We start from the raw sequence: 20,111 nt of genomic DNA, 5'->3' as shown, positions 1-20,111 counted from the left end.
AAATCAGAACACTGCGTCGCAATCGTGGAAGTGAAGCCCTCTGGAAAATGTGGTTTTGACTGAAGCGTTCAGGGAATCTGCAAGTTTTCACTCAACAGGAACGACTTCGGTTCTTCTGTTTGCGTTTAGATGATATTTGATATTTTCTTCAATCGTAAAATACGTCCTAATTCAAGCCATGTTTGGATAGTTGAATGTTTGCATTGTTTTAATCTCTTTTTTTGTCTTCTGAAGTTTAAGGGCATTATTGGTATAGGTTGTAATTCTGTATTCATGTTTTATGATACATTTTATTGATCAACGTAGGCGTTAGCTGGAACACCTGTCCACACAGTTGCGGGTAGTTAATTACGGTCATTTTTAGCTAACTGGTGTGGTATAATTACTTACACCACAGATCAAGTTTAAGATCAAGGTCATTTAAGCTCATATTTTTAAGTGTTTTCCTGGTGAAGAGAAAAAAATAAGAGCTTTACGTCTGATATAAGGACAATCCGCGAGACATGACGGTATTAAATTCTCGCGCTGATGACAAACTGGGTCCATAAAGCGTTTTCTCACGTCTTTCCCATCAGTCATGTGGGCTGGAACAATGGAGTGGGGTCGCTTTTAAAGGTTTGATGTTGTTGTGGTGACACGTCTAGTAATGTTGGATGGGGTTGAGATACGACTTCAGCCCATCTGGGACGACCAATGGGAAACCTGTAGGTAGTTAAATCCTTGTTTTTTCAATGAAGGAGGAGAAAAACATTCCCAGAGTTAAAGAAAAGCACCTTTTAGTGAAGGGGAAGTGAAGCGAGGCATCGTTTTGTTTTACTTGAGCTTCACGCGCTTAAACCAGCGAGTAAAGTAACCGTAACATTAGCAGACCGATAAATAAAAGAATTAAAAGTCATTTCTATATTAAAAACTCCTCAAACTAACGTTAATTGTTCTTAAAAGCTGTATATAAATGCAGAATTGACCTCAACTGGGACCTCAGCTCTTAGTTCATGTGGTATCCCTGAAACAAAACATATATTGAATTCTTTTTTACGTCTTTTATACATTCAAAGTTAGTAAAGTATTTTTTTTGGGGGGGAGATGAGGCAAACTTATCCACCCCGGATCAGAACAGGAGGAGTCCAGAAGTCAGCCAGGGGATCTGAACATGGAAAATGTGACGCTGTACCGCCGGGCTGACATCATGTCAGAACTCCCAGTCCCGGGCCAGTTGAGGTGACGGCGGTGAAAGTCCTCAAATCAGAGTCGAGTCCTTAATACCCTGGCCGGAATTATGGCACCTGTCAATGAAGTCATGCTGGCCATCAGTCGGCGCGGGGTGGCGGCGGTGGTGGATGTGGTGGGGGTTTTTGGGGACGTTGAAGTGGGTGTTCACCGGCTCGATCTTGAATTTCGCAAACAAGAAAGAGAAAATGGACACACACTGCAGCCTCGTCGATCACTTTGAAAATGGGGACGGGACCCAAGAGGGTCTCGTGTTGCTGGGCAGAGACGGACCGGAGAACGGACCAGTAAAGAAAACCCTGATGGTCAGGAGGAACCCAGACGAAAGGCCGGTGCCGGCGTCAATCTGAGTAAGAATGGGTGGACTGTGGTTCCCGATCAGACAACTTCTTACCTGGACCCGTTAAAGAGGTGTGGATCAGTCATAAACACCATCCAGACTTGGGTTGAAGGTCCACTAGGAGTTGGAGGACCAAATGGGGCACCTGGGTGGCTTGTTCCATGGAGGACCATCCCCACCGCAGGATCTGCAAGCCTAGACGAGATCCTGTGGGACTCTTTTCCGGCGACTACTTCGATGACACAGGAGGTAGGGAGGGTCGGGTTCTGCGAAAGTACCCTTGATATCTCTTTTTGGTGGTTCTTGAATAATCTTTGGAAACACATCCCTAGGTGGATCTCCTAGATTTGTGATCGGGCAATTCGGGACAATAGCAGGACCAGATTTCCTGCCTAAGCACAAAAGCGACAAGCCAAACCTGGAATATTTGCGGCGCACCGTATAAACTGTGGATTATTACAAATATATCACGGAAATTCCAGAATAATGTGCTGTTAGCACGCACCTCTCAGGTGCAGGTTGTGCTTGTGAAAGTTACCCAACATGTACAGGTGAGGAGATGTCTGATCGACTCTTTCGGGTGGATTATTGACAAACATCTTCATTGCAATTTGAACCCAAGGCACCAAGTCCTAAAATTAGGAGTCAATGTAAGTATTGAAGAATAGACATTGACAAGAAATGAAATTCAAACTATGCAGAGGAGAATTTTTCAGATGTACTTTTACCACGTATTGAAATAAGAGGACGTATGAGGTGACTTGCAGTTGTTGGTTCACCTCCTACCTCGTCCTTGCTTTTGAGATCAGGTGTTGTCCAGGCAGACCGTCCTCAGGCTCATCTCTGACTGCGAAGAAGAGTCAAACCTCCTACAAGTTTTAAAAACGCTTCCTTTTTGTCGGTCTTTAGCGGAGACTGCGTCCTTTCATGCAGTAATAGTCTATCAAATGTGGTTTCTCTTCGCACGCTGCTGACGGTCTTCTTCTCGCAGCTCTTCACGGCGCCTTTGTCGCATTCCTTGTCAGCGATGACGTTTGCGCGCTCGAGCGTTTTGTTCTTGCGACCGAGTCAACCAATTTGTTGGGTGACTCAGAGTCATATCTCTGTCTGAGTAGGTCATGCTTTGTCATTTTTGTTGACTCTGTCTTACTGGGGGATATTTGTTTGTGCTGAAGGACTAGAGGAAGGCAGTGGGAAGCTGCGTTTTTAGGGTTTCTTTATTTTTAGCTTCTTGCTCTATGAGGTCATCGATAAATTTGTGCAAGACTTTTGTCTTCAGGTGGTCTCTTGATTCATTCGTATACCTGAGATGAACAAACAAGGATATATTAGCCACCATCCAGGTGATTTTATCGTCATCTCGTTCTTCATATGGAGGAGAAGCAGCGAGTGGATGGCTACTCTTCACCAGACAACCGGAGTGAACTGTATAATGGCCCAAAGAATCTCCCCCTCAGTCCGGGGGCCGTCCTGCCTCCACAGTGCACTCGGCCACTACGGCATTGTGGGCCGGGGCCTCATTTGAATGGGCCTTTAGTACTTTAGTGTGAACAAGTCAGCGCCATTTGCATTTGTTCCAGTCACAAAGGTTTAACAGGTCAATAGGGACTCCCTGGCAGACAACTAACACCTCCCATCCCTCACGTCCGCTCCATCGCTGTGGTTGTCACGCTCCAGCTTCTCCTGCTAGTATGTTACTCAGGTATGTGTGTGTGTGTGTGTGTGTTTAGGACATACAATGTCAGAAAATATAAGCTAAGTCTCCTTTATTGACGAAGCTCCAAACGTATCCAAACCCAGCTCCAACAAACAGTCTGGGACAGGTTCCTTGTCCTCCGTTGAGGTTTCTTCAGCGTTGAGGAAGAGGAGACACAACTTTTATCTTTTTTTACAAGTTGTTTTTGGGCCTTTATGATGAAGAGCTTGATAGAAAACACGGGACAGACCATGTGGCGAGGGACCACAAGAGGTCTTGCCCTTCATACGTCCCAAAGGGAGCTAACTGGTGCCCCACTGCACATTTTCAGTTGAGGGGGGGCAAGGCCTAGACAAGTGAAACCTGTAGAATATGGATTTGTTGTCTTGCTGGAAAAAGCAGATTTGACAGTTGTGAATTTCCGCGTTGACGGTACCTCTAGAGACGTGCCAGACCGATCACTAGCCTCTTTACCTGCGGACAGGTTCAGCCAATCAGAGCAAAGCGCTTCGGTCAGACGTGTTTTTGGGGGATTCTATGAGGACAACTTTTGATGTTGTCTGTGTTGCTTTGGATTGAAGTGTGTCAGGAGGCCGTTCAGTTTTATTAATGTTTTACAGAGTTTGCCAACCAACCGCCGTAGCATGTAGTCCTGTGTGTGTGTGTGTGTGTGAGAGAGAGAAAGTGAGAGCAAGCAGAGACTTTGTTTGCACACACACACACACACACACACACACACACACACACACACACACACACACACAGTCTGCAGGCCTCTGTACTGGTGTGGAACAATAGGAAACGATATGTGGGAGATAATTACACCTCAGGCTTCTAACGCGACGCAGACGTGAAGACGTGACCGTTCTGTTAGAAGATAACAAAACATTTCGCTTGAAAGGCTTGAAGTTTGTCAGTTATTCTCTTAAAAAAACACGTTTTGTATTTAATGGCAACAAAAACAGAAATTTAAAAATTCAAAATGAGAGCTATTTGCTTATATATGGGGCTAAATGAGTGCTAACTATGCTAACATGCAATTTTTCATTGCACACAGAAAAATGTTCTGAAAAAAGCTTGATAAGTGAGTCATTTTTAATAATTATTTAATTTGTTTTCATCACATAATAATTAGAGTAATGTCTGACATCATTAAACTGTTAGCTTTATGCTAACAGGCCTATTTCAGGAGGGAATGTTGTCTCAGTGGATGGATAGGGGTGTCCCTTTTTATTAGAGTTAACCCGATCCAAAGAAATAACGTCATTAAATTCTGACTTTGTGATTTTTTTTAATGACGGTGACATCACCGACTCTTTTATCGCTCTCTATTTACAGAACGTCTTTATCAGAGTGTTATAACCTTCTGCAAACACTGCTCCACATTTAGCGTTTAGCGCCGTGACATTGACCCAATGAAACTTCATACGCTCTTTAATATCCAACGTTCATTTGGTTTAATTACAGGTGGAGCAGCGTTTTATTCGAGATGCACACCTCAGGTTTCGTTTGCATTTATATCAGAATGTGTGCATCCATCCGTAATGACAAAAAATGATATTGATCGTGCAAAAGCTGCAGAATGGATGCATGTCTGAATGCAGGAAGTGCATCCTGTATGAATGCCGTTGCGTGCCGATATGTATATATATATATACATATATATATATAACATCCAGAGAGAGTTTTGTTTTCGGCGTCCACAACAGACGATTCATATCTGGAGAGAAAAACTGCGAAAAAAAAAAGTTTTCTCGGTTTTGAAGGTTTGTACTCTCGGTGTAAAAAGCCTGTTCCAGACATTAGCTAGTTTAATCACTGTGTACACTAACATGCACACTATTAGGAACTTGCCTAGGAGACTTGGCGCATGTAGTGTAAATATAGCAGAATATACAGACATAGTGTATACAGTAGGTTCCAAAACTATGTACACATCATGTGCGACGGTACGCATGATGAAAACACACGCCGCTCATATTTACATCATCGCCTGAAGAGTTTGCTGCACGAGAGGGAAGAATCAAATGTTTTCGGATGTGTGTTTTACGACGCGTCGAGTTGCACGTTGTTATCTTTCCAAAAAAGAAAAAAAAGATGGAGGGCGAAGCGAGGAGTCCAGCATCAGGTGCTCCGAGCTGCTGGTTCGGCCCGCAGCCAGTCCCAGAACCGCCAGACCTGGCAACGCGGCGGCGACGACGTGTGAAACCCTGCACACACAAAGAAGCTCCGTCCATCTGTATGCACCCTCCATAGGCGGGCTGTTGTCGCGGGCGACGGGCACATGACCGCCAGCATCTTAACCCCTGACAGCCAGCGTCGAAGCTGCAGCGGGGATGTTAGAGAGTTAAACGCTCCGCAGGAGGAACAAGTCGAAGCGAGTCCTTTTAGTCGTCATGATGCTTAGAAAATAATAGAAAATGAATTGAAATGAGAACAGCAGGTACCCTCAAACGATTCCAGATAAATCACCTCATTTTATTGACACTCATGCTAACGTAGTTAGCATGAGAGAAAAGGGGGAAGATTTTTATGCAAAAATATGCAAAGGAATTCTTTCTTTTGCTGTTTTTTTTACATTTAGAAATTAAACCAACTAATCAGGTTTTGGATATTTTTATGTTTCAGCTTTAATTGCTTTTTTTCTTTCTCGCACGTTTTGCTTCAGATTTTGAAGGACGGTTAAGGAACGAGACCGCCGACTCCCCCGCTGGGAGACCTCTCCGCTAAAAAAATCCAATTAAAGATAAATCAGTCGCGTCAGGAGACGCCCCGACCTATTGGCGCTTCTAATTTGTCGATTTTAAGAGCGTCACGTGAACGTCTTTGATCAGAATCACACGTAGGCTCTTTTTTTTTTTTTAACGTGTGATGATTTAAAAAAAAGAAAAAGAAAAACCATCTCCTGAATCTTTTTCTTGCTTGCATATCAACAAGACGAAGCCGGGTTGTTGTTTTTTTGTGTTTTTTTTTTTGTTGGTCTAGACGCGCTCACGTGTTCAGCGTCACCTCGGTTGACCCAGACGGCGTGCCTTAAATAAGAAATCCAACAAAGTCTATTTTGGAGTTCTTAATCTGATATATCTGAAGCAGGCGATTGAAACGGTGATGCCACAGACGTATCTCGACGCGACACCTCCGCTATCGATGACGCGTGCGTGAACGATCCGGAGGTGGGTGGTGGTGGTGGTGGTGGGGGGTGATCTGTCTGAGCCGGGTCCAGCAGGCCCGTTTCCAGGCGTGCGTGACTCGGTGACGTGGCAGCGAACTGGAACCGAACGGCGGAGGATGGAACCCTTTAAGAGGTGGTACCACTCCCTCGGAATACCAGAGAGCTGCTGGTGCCGTCAGCTGATGCGTGATAAGAGCTGCAAAAATAAGCATCCAGTTCGCACAGCAGCAAGTAGCTGGGAATCACGAGAGGTGTGTGTGTGTGTGTGTGTGTGTTGGGAAGAGGGTGGACAGGAAGGGGTAAGTTCGAAATCCTACAAAAGAGCATCCGAAAATATTACTCATGATCTTTTTTTGTTTTGTTTGTAACCTGTCGATTTGTGTTTGTTCCTCGTCACATTATTTATTGTTGCGTCATTTATTCCTGAGCAACGCTGCAAAAAAAGGTAAAAAGTTCTGAGGGTAAATCCAGAATATTTAGAGGCATTTAATGCAAACTTGAATGAAACAAAAAACAAAAATTAATGTTCGACATATAAAAATTGCCACCCTCCAACCTTCAGATGAAGAAAAGTCCCTTTTATTCTCCTTATAATAATAATTCCTTGTTTTTATATCATCAGGATGTATTTCAAATTGGAAAGTTTTATAAATCTGTGAGGAAATGTAGAAAGAGAAAAAAGAAGGAGGGAGGGAGAGGGAGGGAGAGAGAGAGGAAGGGAGGGAATCAGCTGAAAGTAGGACAGCGATCGTCCCGTGAAGCCGAAGCCCCGACCGAACGCCGCAGGAACGGGTCGAGCTGCTGAAGTCAAAGCGCTGCTTGTTGGGGATTTACTGTCTGTTTAGCTCTTTTTAAAAGTTGTTTGGGACACTTCGTCTGCAGCCAACACTCGTCGTCCTCCTCCTCCTCCTCCTCATCTTCCCTCTGTTCTTCCCTTCTGTCCTGCTCTCCTGCAGGATCGGCCCTCCTCGCCGGGACGCTTTCCCTCCTAGGTGAGTGTCGTATTAATAATTATTAATCGAATAAACCCATCGGAGTCGTGGCCTCCATGGGAGCAAAGGGCGTTTGTTTGATATCCAACTTCAGTCGGCCGCTTCTTCCTCTTCCGACGTGAAGTTTTTGAGACATTTATGTGCAGAATAAATAGCATTTAAGCATCTCTTTTAAAAAGTATAATTTCTAATTTGGAAAAGAAGAAGCTGTTTTCAAAAAGTTCTGTTTTTACATGAGATTAAATTCCTGTAAAACTAATAATAATTAGCATAATTTTCTAGAGGCAGGTGGCTGTTTGTTTTTTCCTCAGTGTCAATATATTTTAATATTTCCAATCATTCTAAAGTTTATTAAGAAAGGTTTGTGTGTGAGTGTGTGTTTCTCTGGTTGTGAAGCACACTTTTAAATACACACATTAATTTTTTTTATTCCATCGGAAAATGTCAGTCCACAAGTTTATGAAATTCCCACATCATTACATTTCAGCAATATTTTGATAACTTTATTTTAAGATGGCCTTTATTAATAATTGGAATCTTTTTTCCCCATGAAATTTATTCTGAAATTTTGCTTTACCAGTTTTCATCGTTTCGTTCTTAAAAGAACTTGTGAGTGAAATTAAAAAATGCGCTTCTGTTTTCTTTTATTTTGCTCGGTTGCATCCAAATTTATAATTTAATCCTCCAGGATTTAGTTTGAAATGAAGTTTTTTTTACTCTATCAGTGATTTCATAGGTGCATAAATTCATTCATTTTGGAAAATCATTTTAAAGCCTGTTTGACTTATTTTTTAAGGCATCAAATGCTGTTTCTGCTCTCATGTTGGCCTTTTTTCAAACTTTATTAATTAAAATATTAAATAAATCACATATTTCTATGCTTATACAAATAATACTTTACACACACATATATAGATTTTACATATTTTTGTCTTTTCCTGCTTTAAAATAAATTTATTGGCTCAAATTCATTCCACAATGAACTGCTATAACAGCTCAAACTTGAATTCTCTCATTCTGACATTAAAATAATTAATTTAGTCTTGTTTTAAACAGAAAATCAACAATTAAAATACCTTATTTGGCCCATTATATTTTGAAAAAGTGAGACATTTCAATGAAAATAACAGGAGTGAATAAAAGTGGGAGAAAAATGAGCAGAAAGTGAGGGACTAGTTTTTTGTCGGGTCATCGGAGGCTGCTTCCTGTCGGGTTGTGTGTCTGTGTGGTGTGTGTGTGTGTGTGTGTGTGTGTGTGTGCATCACCCGGGCCTCCATGTTGTCTCCTCCTGTCCTCCATTTTGTGATTCTCTTTACTCACCTGCCCCCCCCAGCCCGCCATCGGTGGCGCCCGGCGCCGTACGTTCCCTTGCGTACGTTGAATTTATTCCTATAAGCCCTGTTTGTTTGTTCCATCCTTGCAGAACTCTAACTCTGCAGCTCCTCACTAACTTCCTACCTTTGACTTCCTTCCTTTAGAAAATGTAATCTGATTACTCTGGTGAGGTGGAAGCAGGCGGGACGGACCGAACGACCTCCTCGACGGCTCCTCCGTGTGATCCGTAGCGCCCGTGTTGGCGGTTTTGCACGCGGCATTAGGTTTTACCGCTCCGCTGCGCAAGCGACTGTGACCCGTGGCCCCATAATGGCCGCCGGGGGTCACGGGGGTTAATAGAGACTGATGTATGGGGCCCCAGAGTGACATCCCAAAGGAGATGGCCCCTTAATCCTGATTAGGCCTGTGTTAGCGATCCTTACCTTTCAAAGCAAACAGCACGCTCCCTTTGGTATGGGGGCCCCGGCCGGCCCCCGGCGTTACACTTCTGACCCCGGGGTCGTGGCCTTTGTTCACAACCCTTCAAAGACTGACCCCGGGGTCACGGCTGTAATAGAGAAGTTGTTGAGGCGCGTGCCGCGAGAGGGGCCCCCTCGGCAGACCACTTTGTAGCGGTGCCCCCCCCCCCCCCCACCGGAGCGAGGAGGGAGGAACGTATAGACGGATGTGAGGAGTTTTACGAGTTATTAGCATCGTTAGCGACGTCTGACGCTCATAAACACGACCCCGGTTTGTTATATAACACTCAGCGAGTTGCGTTTTCACCGGAGAAGCTTTATGATGGCGTTTAGCGAGCATTTCTGTCAAATAAACACATCAGGCGTTTAAAGCATTTACATTTTTTTTGTTTAACTTCGAAAGGAATCGACTTTATTTCCGATAAAAAAAATCAGATTTTCATCGAATTGCATGCAACTTTTACGAAAAAAAAAAGAAGATTTGCTTGATTTTGTAATTTTCATCAGCTTCGTTTTTCGATGCGCAGTCAGGCGTCGATATCGTTACTATCTGCAGCCCCTCCTCTTCCTCTCAATCTAATCACCTTTTTCAACCACAATTTACCGCCGTAAATCGGCGGCGATTGCGCGACACTCTTTCGAAAACATGCGCTGCAAACGTTCGGGTCGAGTTTTGATGATCGTAAATTGCGTTTTAGTTGGTGGCGGTGTCATAAACCGGTGGGGTTGTTAATGTCAGATTTTCCTCAATGGCAGCGGTGCGCTGGCTGCTCCTGGAAGGGCGAGGCCTCGCAGAGCGCTGCAGCGTCAGAAGTTGGCAGCCGAGCCAAAACCACAGTCGTATCCTCAGATGAACTCTGCACAAACGTACGGCGCAACAGGCTCTGCCAAGTTTTTTGAATTCCTGCCACATGTTAGATGGTAAACAACTGACTAGCAGCGTCTTAGATAGATGAGGACGACCAGGGGGACTCTTCAGATCGCCGATAAAACACGCATTTGTTTACCTCATTGTTTGATTTATATTCAGGTTTTTTTTTTGCACGCAGTGCTCAGGGGCGATCGCCGATTGGCTCGGCGACGTGGCGAGATGTGACGTCACGGGATTCAAATCCGATGACTTCTTTTGGCGCCCTGTTCAGTTTTTTTTTCCTCCTCATCAGAGGTCATGCGTTTATTATTCCTATCTTGATTTAAAAAAAAAAAGCGGATCGGAGGATCGGAAATCTTTCTGATCGGGAGTCACCTGACGATTTCACACGTTCCGTCCTCGTGTTTTTTTGATTCGGTGTAAAGACGCGGAAGAACGGACCGCCGAGGGGGAATCTGAGTTTCATTTGTGACTCAGGAAAACTGAGAAGAGTTGGGCAAGACAAGTGCATTCATTCCCTATCTCTCTCTATCCCTCTCTCTCTCTGGGTTTGTCCTCCAGGACTCTCCAAGCAGCCATATTAGTTTGCCGTTCCCTCGCTCTTCTCTTCATCTTCCTTCCTCGCAGCAACACTAAGCTAGGCGTCCCCCACCTGTAGTCGCGAAATCAAGAGCTAGTCGACCTCCGTGTTGTGAGATTTGTCCTTTTTTTACCCCCCCCCCCCCGCCTACACCTCACCCCACCCTCCGTTTTCTCTTTTGTACGACCGCTTTGGGGAGAGAGGAGGGGAAAGAAATTTTTGACTGTTTGAGTTCTGGGTTTCTTTTCTGGACTGTAGACGAGGGGAACGGCATCCAAAAAAGAGAGAGAGAGAGAGGAAGTTGTTTTTTTTTTTCTCGGCCTCGGGGGGGGAATCGGTTGCAAACAGCTAAGGGGTATTACAGGGAGGACGAGGGAGGGGCGTTGGGCGGACGCCGGACGGGACTGGGCGTGAATAACCTTCAGCTGGGCGATGCGGAGGTCGGTAGGTGTGCATGAGACTTTGGGAGGGTGGAGAGAGGGAGACAGGGGCGGGATTGGCCCCCCCAAAAAAAGATCCTCTTCATGCAGGCTTAAATTAACGCTAGCTGTTCAGCGCGGCGCTGTTTATTACTGTACATGAGGACAGTAAGGGTGGGGGGCAGGCGAAGGGGCAGGCGAACTCGTTTTATCGTTGGGTTGTTGGCCGACATTTCCGTCCTCCTTCACGGAGAACCGGCGCTGCTGCTGCTGCACAGCCTGGCGACGACGGCCTACTAATGGCACCTGGTGGGTGCACTGCGGAAAACGTTGCGGGGTTTTGCTCCATGGCGCTTGTCTGCCCCCAAAAAAAACATACGTATGCGTATCTTTTTTCTTTTCGGACTCGTCCAGGCGGTTGAAAAGCGGGGAATCGAGGCCGAGTCCATTAGTATTCTTGTCAGACTTTCTCTTTTGACCTTTTTCTTTTTATTGGGGGTGGGGGTGGGGGGTTGGGAGTGGCGTCGCCCCATTTACGCCGAAGTTTCACGATGAAGTTAAAGACAGAACGCGTGGAGTGAGGAGATAAATCGCTAATCTCGCGTAACAAAAAAAACCAAGTTTGGTGTCGCAAGTTTGTCCCGGAATCGTTTAATCATTCGTGAGCGTTTGTTGTGTGCTCTCTGCCCCCCCCCCCCCATTCTCTCCCCTTCCTTCCCCGCCGCCGCCGCCCCGCCCTTCCCCGGCTTGCGCGAGCACGTCGCGCCGGTGACGAAAACGCGCACTCCCACACGTCCCCGCCGTTTCATCATCAGCTGAGCTCGTTCTCCTCCACTCACAGCTCGGCTGCCCTCCCTCTCTCGCTTCGTTCTCTATCCATCGCTCTTCCTCCTCCTCCTCCTCCTCTCTGCCTGGGTCCCGGCCACATGCGAGAGGGTAGACTAGGACGCTGCTGCTATGGAAAAAAAAAAAGAGAGAGAGACGAGGGGGGGGTGAAAACGCTCTGCTGCTATTTCTACAGGCGGGCCCTCCCTTTAGCTCGGCTCTGCCAAGAGAGGGAGGGATTTTTACTACTCCAGGCTCGGGGATTTTAACCCTCTGTCTGCTCTCGCTCCTCTCTGCAAGATCTCCTCCTCTATATTTCACGCAACAAGTGGCTTCACTTTACTCCGACTTCGGAATGGCTGCGCCATTTGCGAAAAATTTTCCCGAGGAGTTTTCATCCGGCGCTCGCATGCATTCGGTGGGATTTTTTCCTTTTGACTTGTTTTTTCCCCCCGTTTTTTGTTTTTTCTTTGGGGGGGGGGGTCTTTTTTTGTTTTAAGGTGGGGAAGTTGTTTTTTTTTTAATCCGTCGTCGCTTAGTTGGTTAAAATCGGACTGGGGTAGAATTTTTTTCTTCTTTTTTTTTTTTTTCTCGAGCATGTGCTTCTTGATTGACCGCCATGCTTCCCTCATCTGAGTCGTCCTTGAAGTGGGAGGACGAGTTTGTTTGCCTGATTTCACTTCGCGTTGCGCGATTTTCCACTAATGATATATATATATCTTTAAATTTTTTTTACCCGTGCGTTTTCACGTACTCTTATCTCCGTCGCCCTTGTCCTTCCTCACCCTCTCCATCTCTAAACCTCTCTCTCTCTCTCTCTTTCGGGTTGCCTGCCCCCTCCCTCCCTCGTTCTCCTTCTCTCTCTCTCCGCTGAAAGGGGAGCAGGAGGGCGGAGCGGCGACAGCCTTTTTCTGGGACAGGTGCCAATTCCAAACAAAAGACACCAAATGCCAATAAAAAAGTGAGATAGTTCCCCGCATGACGGGCAAAAAAAAAAAAGTTGCGTGTTGGAAGGGAGCGTTAGCGTGTCGCTAGCCATGTTGGTGTTTGCCTCTCGCAGGACTTTTTGTTCCGCCGCTGAAGTGAGTAGCAACAGATCTCCAACCCTCTCTTCTCCACCCCCCCCTCCAGTCCCTTTTGCTCCCGTGAAGGCATTTGAGTTTTTTTAGAAAGCTGGGGGGGGGGGGAAGACAGGCAGACGAGGGAGGGGCGGGTGGAGTAGGGGAATGGGCAACCGAGGGGGGGATTGGAGGCGGAGCCTCGCCTCCTTGCTCTTCCTGTGAGCCTCCTGCATTATTCATATGCCCGGGCCGGCGCTGCGAGCTGACTGGCTGGCCGTCTTAGCATTCAGCCGACGCGCGGCGGCTCTTGTTTGCTAACATTCCTCATTCAAATCCGCGTTAACTGCCAGACGGGAGGAACACGCGACTGCATGGGAAACCCACATGGCCTCCTGATTGCGGCGAGCTCTGACAGTCCCGGACTGTAAGGTGTCGGACTCATGTGTGGGTGGGTGGTGAGGGGTGGGTGGGGGGTGGGGGGGTAGGAGGAAAACGAGGAGGAGGAGGAGGAGCCCGTTTTGCGAATATTAGACAGCAAGTTATCTGAGGTGAGGCAGGTTACTCCAGGCGAGCTTTTTCTGCGAAGGTGACCGGATTGCCGGTGTAAAAGCCCCCAGACAGGAGGGGCAGACGTTGTTGTTGGAGGGGGTCGGTGGTGGTGGTGGGGGGATTGGCACTTTGCGGGACTCTGAATGAGTTGTCGGCGTGCCCGCCTACTCCTCGCAAGGAGACCGAATCCGAGCTTCTCGTCTGCCCGTCTCTGCAGAGCGGATCTGCAGGAGGAATCCAGCACAGTCGGCGGTTTTGGCGCTTCACCCCCTCGGATAGCCGTCCGTGCCAGTCGCCTGAAAGTCTCTCGGTGGGTAAGTCTGGGAGTGTGTGTGTGTGTGTGTGGGTGTGGAGGTAAGTCCGTTTGTGCTTGCATGCCTGTGTGTGTGTGTGTGTGTGTGTGTGTGTGTGTGTGTGTGTGTGTGTGTGTGTGTGTGTGCATGGGTGGAGGTTTTCTGCTCACAAACCCAACGTTAAAACAGGCGTCGCTTTGACCTCCATGTTGGCGTGTTGCGGAGTCTTGGGCGTTTTAGGGACAGGACTACCCGAAGCGAGGAGGCTCGGGCGTACACTTTGAATTTTTTTTACCACCACCCCCCCCCCTGCTCCCCCAGATAGAACCGGTACAATCTCGCACCCCCCCCCTCCGCGCGTCCCGGGTTGCAATCCTGCCTCCGGATTTGCGTTTTTGTGCGTTTCGGTTCCGGAGAGAGCCGAGTGGGACGTTGGACCGGATCAGGCTCGCGACACAAGGCCCCGCCACACCACAACGCCCCCCCCCCTCGCTCTCTCTCCCTCTCTCTCTCTCTGACTCTATCCATATGTCTCTCGCCCCTTTTCGCTCCGGTCAGCTCTCAGAAAACTACCAACGCCGTTCCGATAATGAGTTTTCTCATTAAAACCTCATCTCGGCGACTATCTGCCAGGTTTTTGGTTCGATTACGGGAGGTTAAATATTTGTAAACGGGTGCTCGCTGACACGTGGCCACGCCATCGGGTCGATGCAGCTCCAACAGGCCTCCTGGACACATCGGTTATTGTGCATTAGCGCTAATGTAGCTCCAAAATAAGCCTTCCCTTTGCTTTTTTTCCCCACATTTTCTCGACAAGAAAAAGATTCTCCAAAGCGTTTGCTTGCGGACGTTTCTCCCTGGAGTTCCATTGTACACCCATCTGGATCCAAACGCCGTATTTTTTCTCATGCCAAAACCATTATTTAGAATAAATCAAGGCTAATTTCGGCGTTAGCATTAGAATCACACCTGTTTCATCCAATCGATTTTAATGCATTATACGCAATATTGAAAAAAAACTGAAGGCGCCACACCCACTTCGATGTGTTCTTGCGTCTTTTAAATATCGCCGGTCGTTTTTGATTTTTGATTTATTTATTTATTTCCGTTTAACTTGCACGAATTCAAACATCTTTGGTCCACTTTGCCCATCGAGGCAGATTCGCCACCGCCGATGGACGGGAGTGGAGGCAGGGTGAGTCATCACACCTACGTCCTACGTTACACACTGGTGGAGCTTCGTCGCTATTTTCACCCCCCCCCCACCCACCCTCGGCGAGACAAACCCACCAACTCACCCCCAGTGATATTCCGATTAATACGTCAGCGTTTGGAAAAGGAACACGTCACTGCTGAGAACCAATCAGATGACAAGATGCTAAAAACTGCAGTAGAGACGAATGAAGGTTGTGCTTGTTTTTTTTGGGGTTTTTTTTTTGTTTTTTTATTTTTCGCTCCTCTTTTCCTTTCCCGTTTTTCTTAGTTTCTACCGTTAAAGGAATAAACGTCAGCCGTGTGGAACCGAAACAGGGAGGAGTCGGGTCGTTTCGGGCCAAATTTTGTAAAAATTTCATATATTGTATTTTTTCGTCCCGCAAAAGTGAAAAAAGACAATTTGATCTGTGAATTTTTCAAAATGATAAATTCTTGCAAAAATTTTTTTACTTGTTTTTTTTTTCTCAACAGAATACGCCGTAATTACCCGAAAATTATTCTCTTGTCATCGTCTAATAAGCAACAGACCAATGAGAGGCTCTGCATTGTTTTTTGACCAATCGTAACCAAACAGAAATTTTAAATTTCGGCTCCACGTTGAACACTGAAAAAAATGTTTTGTCAAATTTACTTAAAAAAAATTTTTTTTTTAATGTTGATCAGTTGCACTAAATTATTTGATCTATTTCCAGATGTATTTTCAAGTTGGACGTGCTGGATGTTGAACTTATTTCTTGAAGGGGGGCGGGGGTTGTGGAGGGGTGTGATTTTGACTTAATTTTTCTCTCAATTTACTAGTATTGCAAGATTGTGGGAGGAAACTAGAGAACCTCTGGTGGGGGGGTCCGGTCAGACATGGGGACCCAGAAAGGCTTTAGGTCGGGATTCAAACCCGCAACCTTCCTGCTGTGGGGCATCTAACCACAAGTTCGTGATTCCAAAGAGTGCAGCTAATTTCTCTGCAGAACTCAATGTGCTTAATTATCTTTAATTGAGAGAAATTATCCTGTATTTATTTTAAAATTAATTTGAAAAAAATTAGCTTTTAATAGCGAGCTAAAATCAGCACCTGCGAGTCTGGTTTGTGGGAAAAATATTTAGATCTTTTCATGTGGACGCGAACACAAAGACCGTCGCCCACGTCTTCAACCAGACGCCCCCAGACCCCCTCGCTCGGCCTGACGCCCCGTTTGAGGCTACGTGTCCCACAATGAACCCGAATCCCAACATGAACGGTTCCCACGCCTCCTTCTAAGCAAACACACACACACACACACACACACACACACACACACACACACAGGTGCACTTCAGGTGACGAGCAGGTCGGCTGGAGTCGCTCCATTAAAGGTGACTTTTAATTTGTAAAGCAGCAAACAGGAAGCGAAATGAGGAAGAACCAGGATTACACTGTCAGTTCCTTTTCAGTTACTCCTCCACTTGTTTGTGTGTGTGTGTGTGTGTGTGTGTGTGTGTGTGTGTGTGTGTGTGTGTGTGTGTGTGTGTGTGTGTGTGTGTGTGTGTGTGTGTGTGTGTGCGTGCACGCGTGCGTGTTGTTAGTGGAATTTAAATGAAGCAGAAAAAAGTTTGTGGGAAACTCAAACTTTTTTCATTATTTTATTTTCTTCGTGTTCCAATAGGGAGTCCCTCAGATTTTTTTAATTTAGTATTTGTTGTTTGTTTTGCGTTATTAGACTTTCTTGAAAGCATATCGTTGCTTTTTTTTTTTTAATAAAAAACTTAAGTAAAAATTACAGCTTTTGAAGTATACAGTTTTATGTGTGTGTGTGTGTGTGTGTGTGTGTGTGTGTGTGTGTGTGTTATATTTAAATGTTGTGCTAAAAGTGCATAAGTACTAAAAACATTCTAGTTAATAGAAAAATAAGTGGATTGTATTTGTAACTAAATTGATGCTTGCTTATTTTTATTTTATTATTTTTTATTATTTATTATTATTATTTTCCATTTTCGGGTTGTGTTTATTACTTTTGACACATTTTAACACTTGAGCTTTTCAGCCTTTCATTTTTAAAAATAATTCACATAATTTGTAGGAAATTATAGAAAATCTGAATTCTTCCCGGACAAAACAAAAAAATAAAAATAAAGGTGAAACACAACTTCTTGTAATTCCACTACTTTCCCGTCTGAAGAGCCTGTTTGGAATCCTCTGACCAGGATGTGTAGTTTTCCAGTCTAAATTCGGATGCAGTTTTCCGAGCCGTGATGGCTCTAACATGTGTTACATCAACTTTAATGATACACTTGAGTAGCTGCTTGGCAGGTTTATGACCTGAGGGCTACATGGACACCTTGGTGTGTGTGTGCGTGCATGTGTGTGTGTGTGTGTGTGTGTGTGTGTGTGGGTAAAACTATTTACATGTTGTTGTTGTTTTTGTCTTCCAGACTCGTTCTTTGGGAATGAAACGATTTCCAGGTCGACCGTCAGAATCGAGGTGGGTTTCTACATTTTCAGTGAATATTTTACAACACTTTTTTAATTTTTTTTAACAACACTTTTACCTCAAATTCGTCAAAAACCACTTCACACCTGCATTTTTCGGATCACAACACGATTAACGGGCTATTTATGTATTCATCCATTCCATCTGTGGTGTGAAATCGACGGGCGTGTCTTTTAGCGCCGGGTCACCTGGACGGGTAAACCTCACCGGTGAGGCTCAGAGATAATCTCCTCAAAGGAAACCAGTCGAGGAAAAGGGGAAAGAAAAGCGGCGAGCCTAAAGGTCAGGTGCAGATTAGAGGGAAACGGGACACGAGGGCACGCCGGCTGGCACCCGGAACCGCATAAAGGCCTCATTGTGACGGCCGCCCTCGCCCCTGCAGACGTGGACAGACATGACACCTGTTGGTGACTCGGCTCCACTGCAGACCTCCTCACGATAGGGAAATAAGATGCACGTAAAAACGCTTAAAGTGGATTTTTAGCTGATCGAATGCGTGGGCGAGTTTTATCTGTCCCCCTTTCTGACATGTTAAGACAGAAAACCATCAAACATCAGTGAAAGATTAATTATTCCCTGATTTGTTCCCAAAACGCATAAAATACACCATTGTATCTCTATTTTTGTAGACTTTTTATAGTGTATTCATGTCATAATTCACTCATGTGAACATATTTAAATAATGATACTGTAATTAAAATTTTTAATTTATCAGAATTTTAAAAACCCCAATAACTTCTGCTTCTTTTGGATTTGATTCCAGCTACACAGATTCTAGAGATCCAGCATCAATGAATATGAATATCAATTTTCTCGATCGTGTTCACACGGAAATTCTGGATCCGCCCCAAATTTCACGAGGGTCCAGTCTGATCCGAGATTCATCGTTCCAGCAAGTTTCATGAAAATCCGTCAGGTAGTTTTTGTGTTATCCCCACGAACACAAAGGAGAACGACGACGATGAAAGTTAACGCAGCTTTTCTTTCGCGTCACAAAGTCGTCCTTTTTAAAATGCTTCGACTCGCTGTCGTTTTTGCACTTTAATTCGAATTCAGCCGTTGAATTTGAATTCTGCCAAATCTCAGTCGTGCACCATCTTGTGCGCCTCCAGTCGGGTCGTCCAGATTTAGGCTCGTTTGCGAAGAAATTCACGAGAGACGGACCATCTCTGGGTGGTTTCTCGTCGGCGGTGTCGCCTCTCGCCATCTCGCTACTCGAGAACGGCGGCGTGCCAAACGAGGCGCTCATCAATAATCCAGGCGCATAGTGAAGCGATAGTGAAGCGCCGCCGTCGTTACAATCGTGTAAGACAAAAAGGTGAACGCGTGACCTGCGGACGCCCGGCGGCGTCTCACTCTCTCCTCTCATTTGTCTCCATCAGGAGGAGGAAACCCGAGAGGAGGCGAGTCGGAAAGGAGAAGCGGCGGAGGGGGGAGGCGACCTGTCAGGAGCAGCAGACTTCCAGGAAGTGTTTTCCCAGAGTTCTTTGATCCGCAGTAATTAAGACGTGAAGGAATTATCTCAGTTTATGGCACGCGGTTGGGTTCGCAGTTCCCCTCAGGTGAGGAAGGGTGAGGTTACCTCATCCTCACCCGCGGATAGCCGCCGTTTTCCAAAAGCTGCTAACAATTTAGTTCAGAGGAGCGAGCGGTTTCCAAGCCGTGACGCCGACGAAGACGATGAGACGGAGTGAAGAGGATGAGGTCATGATGGTTTTTATCAACGCCGAGGGAAGTTTATTCCAACTCGTGTTTCCAGTCAAGCAAAGAAGAAAAGAACGAGCGTCATTGATCTGTGGTGATGGTTTTTCCACAGGTGCGCAACTGGACGCCCCCCCCTCCCAAGGAGATAAACTGCCCTTTGGGGTGAGGTAGTAGGTTGTATAGTTTTAGGGTCACTCCCAAGCTGTCAGATGACTATACAACTTACTGTCTTTCCTGGAGCGGCTGTGATGTCATCGGTCGGGGGGGTAGACTTCCGCCGGCGTTGGGTTTCCTCACGTCGGGTGTCCGGGTCCCGATCCTCCTCCCACCCGGCGGGGTGAGGCGTGGTGTTCATACAGGGTGAGGTAGTAGGTTGTGTGGTTTCAGGGTTGTGATTTTACCCCATCAGGAGCTAACTATACAACCTACTGCCTTCCCTGGAGGGCAGCAAAACGTCACAGGAGAGCCGACATTCAAAGACTGACGTTTGGTTTTTATTGGGTGAGTGGAGTTATTTATTAATATTCATCAATAAAGGAGCACTCGAAGTGAAACCTAAGGATGACTGGAGTCGATTTCTTTCAATAATCTTTTTTTTCTTTCTACGCTTTTTGAAAAGGTTTTAATAATCTGAACATTAAAACCTCTAAACACCTTTTTTACACCAAAACTCCGGCACGAGTCCCATTTTCCCACCGAGTTTCGTGGAAATCTGTTCAGTAGATTTCATGTGGCGAGCACACACACACACACACACACACACACACACACACTGGTGGAAACAACCTCCTTAAGGAGGCCGATTAGAAGGAATGGCGGTGTTTAATTGGAGGAAACGGACAAATGTTGAGTGTTTTCTATAATCAGAATGAAGGAGTCGAGCTGTAACCTCAGAGCTCGTATCTGCTT

The sequence above is a fragment of the Antennarius striatus genome, chromosome 22, assembly GCF_040054535.1.
Source record: "Antennarius striatus isolate MH-2024 chromosome 22, ASM4005453v1, whole genome shotgun sequence".
In the NCBI taxonomy this organism is placed as follows: domain Eukaryota; kingdom Metazoa; phylum Chordata; class Actinopteri; order Lophiiformes; family Antennariidae; genus Antennarius; species Antennarius striatus.
This window is presented reverse-complemented; position numbering follows the sequence as displayed.